Genomic DNA, 16,099 nt, shown 5'->3' on the forward strand with positions numbered 1-16,099 from the left:
ACTTTACAACAATTTAGTGAACCTGCCATCGTTTGCTGAATTCGACATAGACATGCGAATTGACTTTTCCAACAAAATTATAACTTTAGGATAAGAGCACAAATATTCTGGAAGGAGGCCCATTGTTTGTTTACTGGACTTGACTCAGGAGCTCCTGCCATAATAATGCAGAGACCTGCGGAACTTTACACTGTAGCAGATCTGGTCCAAGGACTTGACCGCTCACTCTGCTCTGTGGAGGCATCGCTAGCTTCACTGAACCAGGCCAGCTCCAAACTCAATCTGCCGCAGCATCTCCAGTAACCGGGAGCAACGCAACTATACGTGATATTTCTCCAGGTCTGAAAACACCTCAAGCTGAAGTGTTCGGAGCTGACCTACAGATTCCAGTCCTTCCAAGGTAGGACTTCACAATTCAGACGAGTGTTTATAAATCTACAGACCTCATGCCAACTTTCTCTGATTGTTATCAAATAGGTTATTAGACGTGGACAAAGGACACGATAGGTGTGCCACGTAAAAACGGCAGCAAATGAGTCTCAAACCGCAGACAGATGAACAGCTCCCACTCTCACCCCTGACTCTCCCAAAACAGAAGTTACATTTGCCTTGAGGAGGAATTCTTCTGCTTTCCTCCATGTGTTTCCAATGCCGAGCGCTCACAGAGCTGGCGAGATACCCAGCTAGAGGGGGTTAAGAAAAGCACTTCTCTGGATGTGTTTCACACTTAAAGGCTAAAGGCCCTTCGCTCACTGGCATGATGGACCTCTAAAGTCTGGGCCCTTTTCCCATGTGATCTTTGTGCTGTTTGAAGAAGCTCTGATCAAAGTGCTCCCTCTCGGAGAATCCTTTATTAGATTTTACACTCGCTCCATGGGGGAGGAGGAAACAATACTAAATACCGCGCATTGAGTGAATTGTATTTATTTTCCCACAGATCGATCACAAGTGCAACCCACACACCCATAGATAATTTAAATCAATATGTCATGTGATTTTTTTTTTTTTTTCAAGAGTTGCTACGGGTTAATTTGTGTGTATCTGAAAATATGTGTTTGGGGATAATGCAGCAGGTGATTTTGAGATCGACTGACCAACCTTTAAAACTATTATTCCAAATATTGTATGTCACATAAATAAATAAATAGCTAAATAAATTTGACCAAGAGGATGCGAAGGCTAGCCGTAATAAAGGAGTGGTAGGACATTAATTAGCAGGGTAGAAGTTTCCCTGTGTGAGGAGTTCCGCTTCAGTGAGATCTGGGCACGGAGCCAAAGGAAAGAGAGAAATCCTTTCCTGTTCCTTCTCCTCTGATGGCCTCGCTACTCTCCCATCATTAAGGCGCGGCATGCAGAAGGTTCCAGATTTGATTTTAATAACGTCGACGTCTTCATCGCCGAGACTGTTCCGCGCTCTCCGCCTGGGTGCCCAGCCATGGGGCTGATAACGCACGCGTCCTCGCCATTGTGGGACTGTCATGAAAACGCCTCTCCTTTGCTGTGCTCGTCTCTCAAGAGCCATCAGGTGTGTGTGGCATGTTCGTTCCCGCTGAAAGCTCGCTTCATTAAAGAAGCCCTTCTTCTCTAATCAAAGGGCCTTTCATTACCTCTAAATGACCCAAATACACAAGCTCTCCCTCGCGATGTAGTCCTCGAGGCTTTCATTGCCTTGATTGTAACATCATTTGCTACAAACCACCGTAAGGCCACCATAAGCCTTGCCACAGTGCAAACATTGAGAGAGAGAGAGAGAGAGAGAGAGAGAGAGAGAGAGAGAGAGAGAGAGAGAGAGAGAGAGAGAGAGAGAGAGAGCTGAAAGAATCTTAATGTCCCTGAGATGTAAAAAGAGCCATTTGGGGAAAAAAAAAAAAAAATGTCCTCTGTTTTCTGAGATAAAAAGGAGCATATCACTGCCTGGTTTAACCACGCCTCTCGGTTTAACCCCGCCCCCAAAGGCCCCCCGACACGTAGGTCTGCAATGGGCTCTGCAGAATGCCAGAGGTTAGGTTGCCATTTTGCTCCCTGTTGCTGCGTCACCATGACAACAGATATAGAAATTACAGCCGTCTGTGTGTGTGTGTAGGAAGCAGGAGGGCGGAGGGACTCGAGACAAACACTGGAACACTGGAACACTGGAACGTTGCCGATGTAATCACCAAGGCCACGGGTTCCAGTGTGAGCGGCCGTGAGAGGGTCGCGCTAGCCACGACCGGTGCACAGCCAAACCGGCTTTCTCTGTGTCCGCGTTAGGCTCACGTTTCCCTCGTCATACTGGACACATTGTCACATGAGGGTTCTGGCTCTTCTCTGCACCTCATGATCCGAGATGCAGAAATGATGCAGTTTTATGAGACACCAGCCACGTGCAGTCTGCTCTGCTCATACTGAACAGCTTGTATCCCCGAACGTTCACACGTTGGCATCTGCTAAACCTCACACGCCACTCCGCTGCTACTGCGCACCTCTAAGCGCGTCCGCGGGTATAACTGTTCGCACAGGTCCGCGCTTGCTCACGATGCTGCCCGGATTATTCAGAACCTACGGAAGCCCGACGCCGAGCAGACAGGAAGTGAGGGAGGATTCCAGCGTCCCGGCTGGGAGAGTTAAATAAGAAACTTGGGCCTTGAATGTGGAAGCAAGAGGACAAAAGCACGTGAGGCCTCTACTGGCCACTGCAGTCTTCACACGCGCACCGGCGCCAGCTGCACCCGCAGGAACAGCGGTTCCGGAGCAGCGTGCTGTGGGTTGTGTTCCTGTTTTTTCTTCCAGGGAGCTGAATGTTCACGGAAGAGTGACATTCATAGGCAGCCAATGACAAAAACGACAATAACAACAATAGCTACAATAAAAAAAAAAAACCTCAACAAGGCAAAATCCAAATACATGCCTGTCCTGTTTCTGCGCTATTAAAATTCTGCAGAGAAGCTCGGCTCTTTCTGGGATTGAGAAAAGCCTTTTATTGGACCCTATATCCTTAATGTTTTCTTTATTCCCTCCTTCCATCACACTAAAGACCTCGTGCCTGCTTCCACCACGCACTGCCAGAACACTGTCTGTTCAATAAACCTGTCAAAGACTTCACATGGTTCACTAAACAATAAAAATCGATACCATTAAACACTTCTGAAAAACAAACGTTAAAGCCTTCCTCCTGAGAACTGCTGTGCTCCCATGTATTATATATTTCTTACACTTCTGTCAATAAAACATTGTGGAGATCTTAAATACTTCATTCCATCTCAGAGGCCAAAGTTCTCTTGTGTTCTGCTCCCTTGTCTTTTGTGCCGATATCTTGAAGAGGCAGAGACCTGAAACACAGAAGCCATACACACATGTGTGTACTTTATACAACCACTCATGACATGCACAAAGTCCTCAAGGAAATGGCAGGGCAAATAAGCAGCCAATCAGGTGCCTTCTTAGGTGCTTTCCATTTACATGAGTCTTCCCAAGTTATTCACAAACATATAACCAATTTTACCAATTCTTAGGCAAATGTGAAACTGCTTGATGAAATCTCAGGAAAACAGACTCATCTGGCAGCTGGATGGCAGGTCATGTTAAATCCCAGACAGAACTCAGGCCCCCAAGCCTTTCTCAGTCAGTGCTGCGGACACTTTTATCCAAAGCGACTTACAAGCGTGACCAAGTACAATTCAAGTAATTGTGAGGTAAGGGCCTTGCACAGGGGCCCAGGGGCCCAACAGTGGTAACTTGGCAATGATGGGGTTTGAACCAGCAACCTTCTGCACAGAGCTTAGACGTGTTTTGCACTTCTAGGCATCAGCAGTGATCGCTGTATTTTTACAGCATTCTAGTTCGTTGGTATCTTGGACTCTAACCTGCTGTACTGGGATGTTTTCTATGAGGAAATGACAAAGCACTTTTGTAAGTCCCTCTGGATAACAGCGTCTGCTAAATGCCGTAAATGCAAATGTAATAGTGAAGAATCGTAACTGTTCAGTTGCCCGTGCCCTGGTCAGCAAAACCTGCCCCAGTCAGTATACCTACGCCTTCTTCTGACCTACTGCGCCAGCTCACTGGTTCAGTATGCCATTAAGAGAGCAATAATAATAATAATAATGAAAAAAATGTTTTAAAGAATTTCAATATTCATGAAGCACTAACAGTATTCCAGATATTATTAAGTGACCATTTATGACTCTGGATGTGTGTGTGTGTGTTAAGTCTGGAGGGGTCAGCACTTCTGAGGGTCTTTAATGAGATTGGCTGGCTCAGCCTTTGGTGTGCAGACTGACCACATACCCACGTGCACACTTGCACGTCATGACCGGTTAGTGAGAGAAATTAATGGATGACTTATACCTTACGAGGCGACCCAAGCCATAATAACCTAGAGGGTGAGGGATCCTTACACACAGGTCACAGCAAATCTCTTTCCCAAATCTCTCCTACACTTTCTCCTCCCAAATGCTTTTCTCTATTAATCAGAGATCGCGGCTCAAGCTGGTGTTCAACTTCCTCCTCAATCCGTGCTAAGCCTGTCATTCCTGTCTATTATTTCCTTTAACGGGCTTTGGCTGATCCCTGCGCAGCACCGGAGCAGAGAAGAAAGCGTCCGAGGCTGGCGGGGACTTGCCGCAGTGCCCGCCTCTCAGCCTCCAGATTAGCCGTGGCAGATGGGCTTTCCAGGGGCTTCCTGTGGCCAGGAGCCTTGATTGAGAGGGTATAATGAGAGAGACCGCGTCCTGACAATGGAGCCGAGCACCTCACCCGAAACCTCTCACATCCAAACATCCCCCACCGTTCCTCTGCTGCTGGTGAATCTTTGTTCGTCGTCGTCTCTCTCTCTCTCTCTCTCTCTCTCTCTCTGTCTCTCTCTCTCTCTCTCTCTGTTCTCCTTCTCTTCCTCCCTTCTTGCTTTCCTCGTAGGAAGTCAGAGTGCAAGAACAAGCACAAAAGCCACTGTAAATAAGCCAGAGTGTTAAGCCTGCATTAATTGGCCACTCTTCAGTGCGGTGTGCGCTTCTCGGGGAGTTAGGCACCGCTAAGGCCTTAGCAAGAAAAGACTCCATCCTCATTGTTTACTTAACAAAGATTTCCCTCTCTCCATCTCTCTCTCTCTCCATCTCTCTCTCTCCCCTCCCCCCTCTCTCTCATTCTCCCCCCAAAGACCCCCCCCCCCCCCATTTTAAAATAAAGTTTGCAGTATCAATAGGAATATCAATAATAAAATGTGATATTTATAAAGTGTCCTATATTCACATCCTGTAGTCTGAGAAGCTATTTTGGGAAGTTCCTACATTTAAGTATTTTTCACATCGACATCACATGTTGTTTTTAACTTAAACTCTCTACCGCAAATCACAGATAGAATAACGTACAGAAATACCAGCTACTTTCACACACACATGCACATTCACACATTCGTAAATGTATATATAATCTTGTTTTGGGTCATATCAAACCTTATGTGTCTAGCGTTACAACCCCACAGACCAGCACTATGTAAATGAATACTGAAGCTTGTCAGTGTCGTCAGGTCAAGTTTGTGTACAAGAGTTGAAATATCTGCATGTCCAACTGCATGTCTCTCCTCCCCAGTCTGAAAGTTTCCACACAAGGGCTTCCACACAATCCAGAGCCACCAATTATCCCTCCTCCTCCTGCGCTTTTAGCAACTTTTTCAAAACTCCTTTCACTCGGCTCTTGTCAAGCGATGAAAGAAAAACTAACCACCATGTCAAGAAAACTCTGCTGCCTAGCAACCAGGCCACAGTTTAATTCTGATTTGCTTCAGGTCTTGAGTAATGGAAACTGACAACGTTAAGGCAGTCGCTAGTGTTGTTTGTCACCTCTGAGATGCAAACAAAACTGCATTGTTTTCTGCAGGATTGGGCATGATTGATGTTCGCAGTCACAATGGCATCATTCATTTCTCCCTTGTGGTTTTTGCGAGGGCTGATGTCATATCTTTTCATGGCGTATTAAAGGTTTTGGAGGAGCGTGAGGCTGGCTGGCTTTTCATCTCCAGACGGACTGTGTCGGCTTTGACGCATTCCTGTAACTAGTGAAGTTTAATGATTCTATTCAGGTTGTGTGTCCATTTCACCCAGAAATAATGCAATAAGAAACAGGGCCCTCCAAGAGGCTTCTGCACCCCGCATAATCTGAAAAGAAAGGAAAGGAGAAGTTGAAAAGCTCAAGTCTATGGGATGAACGTTTTTCTCCTCATTCTTTTCCTGACACACCCCCCCTCACCACCACCAACCCCTTTTTGTTTGCTGGGCCACTTTTTGTAGGGTTTTGTCTTTGACACACTTTGCGTATAAATATTTTGATCAGAGAAGTTCAGAGAAACACTCCAGAAACTGTACTTGAAATTAACAGACTGCACTCAGGAACGTTAATGCAGACTTATACTTGTGGCACACGCTGGACGCAGACTGGAGTTTTTTCCTACTAACATTTTAAAGAACTTTTTTTTGTTTGTTTGTTTTTTTGCTTTGCGCAAGGACACCTGGTTTGCAGCTCACCAGTAACGTACTTTCAGACATGGCCTTGTTCATGCCCGAGGGTGATCTTCCAGTTTGAGTGTCCAGTGTACCGAGTGGCTATACGGGACAGTTGCTCTGCTCCTTCCTTCAACTGGATGATTCTTCTGCGCTGACCGGAGCAGGCATCTATGCGGCGGACAGCTACAGCATCTGCACAGAACGGGATCAAGACAGAAATGCCATGTAATGCCAGTGGCACATAATTCAGGTAGGAATTTTGATTGCACTGTACTTGGCATTTTTGTATGTATGCAAATAGGTTAGAGTTCTAACCTGACAGAATCTCTTCCATGTTTCTAAAAGTGAAAATTATAATATTGGAAAGGTGTGTAGCCAGTTAGTAACTATATCTTGGGGGAAAAAATCTGTTCTGGAAGAAGGTACGTTGGAAAGACATATGCATGTGACATAACCTGGAAGCGGTATGTTAATTGTAAATAGTTAATCTTTACTCGGTTCACGTCCTTTAAGTGTAACTGCCTAGAAGATATAAACGAAGATCTAAAATCGCACAACAGGGCCTGTGTGATATGGAAGCTGGCAATTTCTTCTGCTTCACAAAACATTTTCCAAAGGCCTAAATGGCACAATAGGAAAGCTATCCATCACAAAGGCAGGAAAATTAGTGCAGAAATAAATGACGGTCTCTCCCTCTCTTCCTTTCTCTGTTGCGCTGTAGCCGACACAGGGTCGGCTGCCGCTAGGAGGCCAGGAGCCAGAGAACAGGCAACAATAATCATGGTCACATCACAGACCCAGACGGAGGTGCTGGCGTGGGCCTCCGTGGGTAAGGGAGGGCTAAGTAAATGATCGCGCTCATCCGCAGGGTGGAGCAGCACCCTCACACAAACCCACACCCACCCACGCCCACACTCATCCGCACCAACACCCACACGCAAGCTCAGATGCACACACATATAAACACAACCATACACACGCACAAACCCAAACATACAGACACAAACCCACACACACACACGGGCAAACACACTTTCTCTCCCAGGGCCCTACGTTCTCACCAGACAGAAACGTAGATTTAAGTCCGTGGGCTCACATCACAGAGTGCTGCCACCAATCAGAGCTTTTACCCATAATCCAATGGGAAAATCATTTTTCACACCCTTGGTTCCAGCAGGCTTTGCTGATAAACCAGAAGCTCCTCTTATCGGAACAGGACACGACACTTCACTGATACACAGGCTCACCATGTTTAATTGTCTGCAGCTAGAAGCTGCTTTGTCCTTTTCTTACCACACAGGAATCTCCAAAAAAAAAAAAAAAAGGTTCATGTTGACTGAAAATTTGTCTGTCATTTAGTCGCTTTGATATATACAGTATGCCATGACATGCCCATAATTCACATACAAAATACCATTTGTAATGAACACTTTATCATACATCACAGATTATTTGTTTCTAATATTTCAGCAATTTTATGTTCCGTCCCTTTGTTCAATTTCCTGAACCTCATAACAGACCAAAGTTCGTATTCCTGTAATCACATTGTAAAGACTCGCACTGTTTGCTTGTTTATTTTTTGATAATCCCACTTAGAGATGCTTTCATATACGCGAACGTGTGTGAAAACACCGTCTTTCACTAAATCCAAGGCTGCGAACGGCTTGTGAAGGCAGCCAGTCTCTCGGCTGGGTGGAGCGGGGCGATATCAGTCTTTCTACTGAAGGTCACGTTCAAACAGCCATGCTGTTGTCAGCAAACGGCCACGTCGTTATTACCGGTCACGCGTCTGCCCGCAGACGCATATACACACATTTATAACAATCAAAAACCCCGCGAGCCTCAACAAACACACGGTTGTGTGGTAAACATATCAGACGTGTCTGGAGTTCTGACACCGTCGGACGTGCGGCCCCGCATGCTGAAACAAACGCTTTTCAGCATTTGTGCCATCTGCCCTTAATGAGACCACTCCTGTCCAGTGCTCATTTCCATACTGTATTGTGTGCAGTCCTTCTGCCATTTGCATAATTGTTGAAAGATTTTGCCTCAAAATTGATGCTCACTCTCTGAATGTGAAAGGATGAAGTTAAAACACACACACACACACACACACACACACACACACACACACACACACAAGAGGAAAAAGACAAAACGAAAGAAGAATAAAGATGTTGGTGAAATTAGCAGCAAGGCAAATCTAATTTGTTTCTTTCATTTTCTTTTTTTGCGTGGCCTTCAGTAAACTAATCAGGGCTGGCTTTATCTGGTAATCCACGTTTAAACTTTAACCTGTAGGGGGCTCTTTGTGCTGCCCAATGTAAGCATGAAAGAGGAGGCAAGTCTGAATGACTAATCAGATTAATCATATTTCCCAAGACTAAAGAGCTTCTCTAAAGGAAGCAGAATTAGGTCTACCTCCATCTGAGGGCAAACGAGAGGCGGAGGGGAAAAATCTCCCACGAAACAATTGTGATCTTGACAAAATGGTGGCATGGAATAAATTAATGATCAAAAGGCAAGTTTTTTAAGCAGCTCAGCTGTCCGAGATTTACACACTCTGGGCCATTTTGGAAAATAACATCAATGAAGGACAAAGAACTATGATCGGTGAGTGTGGGGGGAGGGGGCAGATGAAAAGTCTTGATACTTTGCCCCATGTTTAGATCATTTAATAACACAAAGACAAAGCCACGGTAGCACAATGCAAAACTTTAGTGGGAGGACAGAAATCAGAGCACTACATAAGACATGACAGGGAGACAGGGGTGAGAAGGTCCCCGGTCTGGCAGCAGAAAGGATGGGCGTCTCGGCTCCCTGCGTCTCAGGGACGTCTCGGCTCCCTGCGTCTCAGGGACGTCTCGGCTCTCCGCGTCTCAGGGAGACGTTGGAAGGGCTCCCAGGCTTCAACTTTTGCTTGTGCTTTTTGGGGTTAAAAAAAAAAAAGGCCACATAAATCAAAAGTGGCTGGTTTGGTGTATTTAAATTCAGCTGTCTAATGAATATTCATAGACGTGGGAAATGTGAGTTTGTGAAACTGCACATTATTTATGAAGACATGTACGTTTCCCATCGTCACACACTAAAGTCGGTCGCTTCTCATGACTGCAAGATGGTAAATGATAAATTTACTTGTGAGAGCTTTGTCAAAAGCGACGTTTCGGGTTTAGCTGTTTTCACTGTGTTTTGAACACTTGTTGACAGAATTTTAATGTGCATTACTTGGGGACAATATTTGCCTCTAAATAAGACACGAACAAAGCATGAATATGCAAATGCCTTTCGTATTCTGAGATCCGATGCATTATTTCTTATGAAAAGGGAGGAAAAGCGATGTTTAAATATTCCTATAGCAATCATCTTTAAATGGTGTTTCCCTCAGCTCTGTTCATTAAAACAATTAATATGACAAGCACAGGGTTTGGGACTGAGTCAGGAAGAAATTAACTGCATGTCATTTCTTTTCATACAGTCCACAAATTAAATATCATTTTTGCTTCTCTAAAGCTCAAGTTACTGTATCGCATTAAGCAAGATCTTACACCCTTTTTTAACACAGTCATGGTAAGGACTAGACATGCGTTTAGATGTGGGAGTCATCTGGAGCATCCAGAGTCAGTCTAGGCAAGAGCAGGCTTTGACTCAGTCTGTGGAATTTTCTTTATTTAAAAATCACTTTTGAGAATGTTTCCTATGTTTAAATTCCTTACCCCACATCTCTCCACAAGATTAAGCACTAAATATTGTATTGTAGAGTATTGTAGAATAGCATTTAAAATATTAAAAACCTGTCGTTGTTGTTGTTTACCATAGTACGTTGGTCCTCTCTGAAATATCAGCTTTCTAAATAGTTAATTCATGTTTCCAGTTAAGAATAACATTTAATTAATTGATGAACGGCAAAATCTGAAACTGCCATGTTTGCAGGACGCGAGCACTCTCACGCGCATGGAGAGCTCCCTGGCCTGGTCACCTGATCCCACCCAGCGCGCGCGTTTCTGAGCCCATGGCGTCTTCAACAGAGTCTGACGCCATCTAGTGGACAGAAGACTGCATTCAGCTGTTTGAAATGAGAGAATGCCAAGGCCCACGCAAAACACACACACACGCACACACACAATCCATGTCCTTCACACACTCTGTTCAGAACAAAATTCATGCCTTTTATATTATTTAATCCTTACTATGCTTAAAACCTGTTAAAGGTATATACTACTTGCAGTACAAAAAAAATTCAATTAAGTCTATATAATGCACTTTTTCCCTGTGCTGACTTGAAGAACTGAAGGCAAGCAATCAATACTATTTGGGGATGTTACCATTGTGGTGGAAATTATTACACAGACTATCTGCATGAGCACGCGCACTCAGCGCATCCCATAAGTCTCAGCATCATCATAACTGACAAAAATAAAGTTGTCTGTCATTCTGATTTTCTCTACTTCACAGGATCCGAATGGACTTGTCTGGGCCCATTTTATTTGAGCAGATTACTGTATGTAAAGAAACAAAAAGCAATGCAGAAAAAGCAATACTTTCCCCCCATAATCATATAATTGACCCCCATATCTCAGGTCTTATTTGACAGGGCAATTTCTACACTTATTAAGCTCCTGACACACTTGAAGTAATTGTATTAGTGCTTCCTGCAAACGAGCTCCGCGTCTTTGTGGAGAGTAGAAGTCTGTGACTGTCACGGACATCGTCGGCAGGCAGCATGTGATGTCTGTACTTCCTCTACCTGCAGTGGGAACGCACGAGCCCAGGGGTCCAGACACCTTTCGGTCCAATTTTCCAATTGCAAAATTACTCATCAACTTCTCCGCCTGCGGGACGAGGCCTCTGGAATACACTTCGTTTCAAATCCCTAATCAAAACGCAAAGACACAAGGGTGGGAGTTACGCCAGAGTTCAGGACACTTGCCTGTCCCCTTCAGTAAAACCGAACACTCACCAGTAAAGCTTTCATTCATTCATTCATTCATTCATTCATTCATTCATTCATTCAATCCCCTCAACCCCAACCTCCCTGAGTGTCCTGGCCTGAAATCTCCAGAACACAGTGAGATGCATCCCTGTCTGGCCACCTGTCTGCCTTGGGTGGAGGCACAGAGGGTGGAGCTGCACTGTCATAACTCAGCCGTGCGAGACGAAGCCTCTCGCTGTGCACAGTGTGAGAGGGCGGTGCTGTCCACACTCCGTTCTGCTCAGGCCAGGAATGCACACACTGCGGCTCAGGCTACTAGCCAGATCCCTGCCACATCCTGGTACTTTTATCTCCAACCTTTGACCCTGAGCACATCTGGAAACCTTGTTGAAGCCCAGAAGACAAGGAAGTTTTCTTTTCTAGTCTCTAGACCCTGTTATGGAAGATAGCCATTGTTCCCCCCTGCTTCCACAGCAGAGAGGAAGGTCTTCCCATTCCCAGGGTCTTATAAGGGCTTGCACCGGTTATGAACTCTTTGGATATTGACCGTTTGTGCAGAGAGCATACATGCGCCAAAAGGACAGTAGGACACCCCCGGGGGGGGAGTTTGGGGTGGGGTGGGGGGTTGGGGGGGGCTGTTGCCTCTTGCCTATATGCTTTCCAGATTTCAGAGGGAAGATAAACATCTTAAGGAGGGTTGGGTGCTTGAGCAAAAGAACTACAAAGGCCAAGATGCTTTGAAGTGCTGGGATGGTCTCGCTTAATAGACACTGTGCCTACAGCCAAGGCAAACACTCCCCTGGCAGGGTATTTCCAGATTACACACTGAAAGCCATTTCTGCAATCAAACGTTCACATCGGCTATTTATGTAGTTAGCTCACGAGCTGGACTGAAGCCTCGCGGTTGTTAACTGGTGGTGTGTTTCGTCTCAGCTGCTAAGTGCTAACGTCCAAGTCCTCAGGACACTTGGGTGTTGAATCTGTTGCTAGTGTGTGAGCCCGCTGAGAGCCCTGGCTTGCGCTCAGCTCTCTGCACGCCTTTCACCGTGACGCTTCATGTTCATTCCAGGCTTGATGCTACTGGTGTGAACCTCAGGCAGTCTCGTGGAACCATCCTTAATGACACAGTCTTAAAACGGAGGCAATGACAAAATAATTGCAGCACTGTCATAATCAGTCATGTTCAATTCTGCAGTGTTTGTCTGAAGGCTCCAGTGTGTACAGGAAGATGCACCACTCAATGATGATATAGATGATGATGATGATGATGATGATGATGATGATGAGGGATGTGATGACGGCTTTCCAGAGACTGCCAGATCCTCCTTATGGCCAGCAGTCTGTGTTTTTAAAACAAACCCTGTGAATGAACTCCAGTGAAATGTGTAGGAGATGCACAGAGCTTTACTATCCCTGTGTGTCATGGCAGCCCACAGGGGCTCTCACACAAACAGGCCTGCTCGCAGTACCACCAGCCCTCTGCCAGTAACACTAGCCTTCTCCCAGTACCACCAGCCCTCTCCCAGTAACACTAGCCTTCTCCCAGTACCACCAGCCCTCTCCCAGTAACACTAGCCTTCTCCCAGTACCACCAGCCCTCTCCCAGTAACACTAGCCTTCTCCCAGTACCACCAGCCCTCTCCCAGTAACACTAGCCTTCTCCCAGTACCACCAGCCCTCTCCCAGTAACACTAGCCTTCTCCCAGTTTCCCGCCACAGGCTCCAATCTGGAACACTGTAGCACGTGTCTCTTTTTAGCCCTTTATGTGCGTCATGTTTCTGAGGAGCTTTTCCAATTTTGTGAACCCTCACTGGGGAATATGTTCTGCCGTCTATCCGAGTCTCACAGAGACGGTGTCAGAGGCCTGCACTCTCTCAGCTGTCTTGGCTGTTCAGGACGTTCTCCGCCCTGATGGCTCTGAAAGATGAGGAAGAATAAAGTTATCAATCCAAACCCTCAGTCACTGAATATCTGAAAAAAGACCATCAATCATTAACCTTCGGTGTGAAACTATTTAAGTGTTAAGAGTAGAACTTTTTTGAAAAGCCCTCAAATCTATTTTTATTTCAGCCATTGACAGGGAAAGGTAGGCATTACTAAAACAACAGCACTCAATATCCATCTGAATATATAAAACAGCATTCAATGATTTCTAAAACAGACTGGAACGTAGCGCCTGCTAGCGTGACTCTGCGCTTTCGCCACAGCTAATGAAGAACATCTACAGGTGCAAACCTCTACCTGTGGCTTCCCCCCGGAGTGCGACGCGGGCCAATCTCTGAAAGGGACATGACATGTGACTTAGTGTCCCACACGACCTTGAACACAAAAGTCATGCTATGCATGGCGTGTAATTAAAGTTTCGGGGGTTTGAGCTCCATTTAAATGACTTTAGTTTCACAGCCAAAACACCATTTCTTGTAAAATAAATAACTGTATGTAATGAGATATGAAACGCTCCTAAATGCTTTCTCCCTTCATGGTTAATTGGAACTTGTCACCCAAAGCATTTGGTGATGTATAGGATATGGCAGTAGCCTTTTCAGACAGGAGATTTATGAAATTGTATGTGTCTTAACTTTTGTCTGTGATTATAACCTCTGAGTATTAGCCAATCACCAAGATTCTTAGTAGACAACTTAGTACACAATTCCAAATGACTGTTTTCTTTAAATTACCTCTGGAAAGTGTCTGGAATTTAACGTTTCTTTGTCTCCCTAGGTAACTAAATGTAGAACATTTTTAAAACAATAAAAATTAAGAGTGATCCTTTCCCATTAAACAAATGCATCTTTGTGTGTTGGAGAAAAATGATGAAGACAAAATTTTCAGGGGAACACGTGTAGCTCCCTGACCGCTTCTCATGAAGGTTCCAGTCCCAGTGTTTCCTTTGAGAGAGAGAGACAGAGAGAGAGAGAGAGAGAGAGAGAGAGAGAGAGAGAGTGAGCGCGCGCGCGTGTGTGTGTCTGTGTTTATGTGTGTGTGTGCGCGTGTGTGTAAGTACTGCCTCATTACCTCTCCCTAAACTGTGCTGTGTCTGAACATTCTTCTTAGTGCCACAAGTTTCTCCTAAATTTACTTTTCTCCTCCACAAAGAGCCGAGCGCTCTGCTTGCCGATACTGGAGGAGATTTGCCTTCCCTCTTAAGAATAACAGAGCAATCAGGCTCACATCTTCACAGGCAGAGTGCTTAACAGAATGGCTGATATCCCCAAGCTGTGAGGCCCAGCTTTACAGCCATATGATCAAGACTGCATCCAATGGATTTTGCCACATTGCTCAAATGAGCTGCAAAGACCGCGTGGCACAGGGAAAAAAAAAAAAAAAAGGAACTTTTCAAACAAAGTGTGCAAAGGCACTCTCTACAGATAAGAGCAATCCCCATCGAGATGGAGGGCACGAATGGGGAACGATGTTAGAATCAAGGGCTCCCCAGCATCCGTTACACGTGAGCCCCTGCGCTACCTCCGGGGCTCGCGCTATCACGGGACCGTCCCTGCGTCTGCGCTCGTTCAGATTAGAGGAGGTCGTGCCACGCTAATGGGAATCGTTACTATCACACGGTGGCAAAAACACAAACTGATTGCCGCGTTTATTTACGAGGCAGAGCGTCTAGATTAAAAAAACCCCACACAGTTAATTACATCTGAGCCGGGCGCCTTCGTTTGAGATCCGCGTCGAGTCTTTTGTTCTTTGTTCTGCTTTCGTCTTCCTCTCTTCCTCTGTGCTCTGTCTTTTCTTGTGTTGTTTTAGATTTGGGTTTTTTTTCTCCGGTCTCAAAGGAACGAGATCCTCAAAAAGGGGGCTTGATCTAGATGTGGCTGCCTGCGTATTTCTCGTTAAGCTTCAGGCAGTGACACCAGCCTATTACTTTCATTCTTAGGAAGTGCCATAATTAGCAAACGCCATCAAGCAAAAGAGTAATCGCCGCTGAGGAATTTTCCTTCTTAAAGTTTTTTTTCTTCCTCTTCGCCCTAAAGGTTTCCAGTAGATCCGCCAGCCTGTTAACGCACCACCCGCCTCCGAAATTAAATTTGTTTGGTTGCTGCGGAACATCAGCGGCATACCAAAAAAAAAAAAAAAAAAAAAAAAAAAGTTAACAATATGCTAGCTAATTATGTTAATTTTGCAGTGATGGCGTGAATTTGCAACAGGGTCGGTGTCGTTCCGCTCAGCTTTGTCACACGCTGGCCAAAGGCCAAAGATCTGCGCGCGCTCTCGTCTCGCTCTGTGCACCTGAAGGCAAAAAGGAGGAAAGTGGCTCATCCATCGCGCCAAAGCCATTACCGCGAGCAGGAAAGAAGATAAGCGCTGCTGCAGATGCTTCCTGCAAAACGAGCTCGTGGCAGTCGCCCCTCTCTCTCTCTTTCCGGCCAGGCTGGCTGACTGGTCCTCGCTAACGCGAGGCACTCACATGCGGTTACCACCTACAGTCAGTTTGGGTGTTTGTTCGTAAACAGGCCCGCGCCTTAATTAGCTGAAGTGTATAAAATGAAATGTGGACTGGAGTTTTAGTGTCATGCGTGTGGAGAGGTCTCGTCAGCAGCTTGGTCGTGTTTCACTCTGCGGTGTGTCAGTCGAGCATTTGACTCGAATATTTGACCTTTGGTCCTTTGGCCCACTCTGTGACGTGGATCTGATGGTTTGACTGCACCCTGGGGCTGCCCTGGCGAACGTAGTAAACGGATGCCA

The 16,099-nt window shown here is 45.6% G+C and overlaps 1 long non-coding RNA gene across 7 annotated transcripts; it reads right to left on the reverse strand.

Moving 5' to 3' along the window:
• Positions 1-9,146: 9,146 nt before the first annotated feature.
• Positions 9,147-15,812, reverse strand: LOC145651251 (uncharacterized). 7 transcript variants are annotated; one of them, XR_014117089.1, is made up of 4 exons: positions 14,423-15,812; positions 14,086-14,295; positions 11,221-13,324; positions 9,147-10,539 (listed from the first exon to the last, which is right to left on the reverse strand). It is a non-coding gene; the product is annotated as an uncharacterized LOC145651251 (long non-coding RNA). The 7 variants fall into 7 exon arrangements; XR_014117086.1 differs by having other exon boundaries at positions 11,221-11,346; positions 12,289-14,295; XR_014117087.1 differs by having other exon boundaries at positions 9,147-9,401; positions 10,453-10,539; positions 11,221-14,295.
• Between the last annotated feature and the right edge of the window lie 287 nt (positions 15,813-16,099).

This window comes from Electrophorus electricus, chromosome 14 (assembly GCF_041902795.1).
Source record: "Electrophorus electricus isolate QZ-2024a chromosome 14, ASM4190279v1, whole genome shotgun sequence".
Taxonomy (NCBI): domain Eukaryota; kingdom Metazoa; phylum Chordata; class Actinopteri; order Gymnotiformes; family Gymnotidae; genus Electrophorus; species Electrophorus electricus.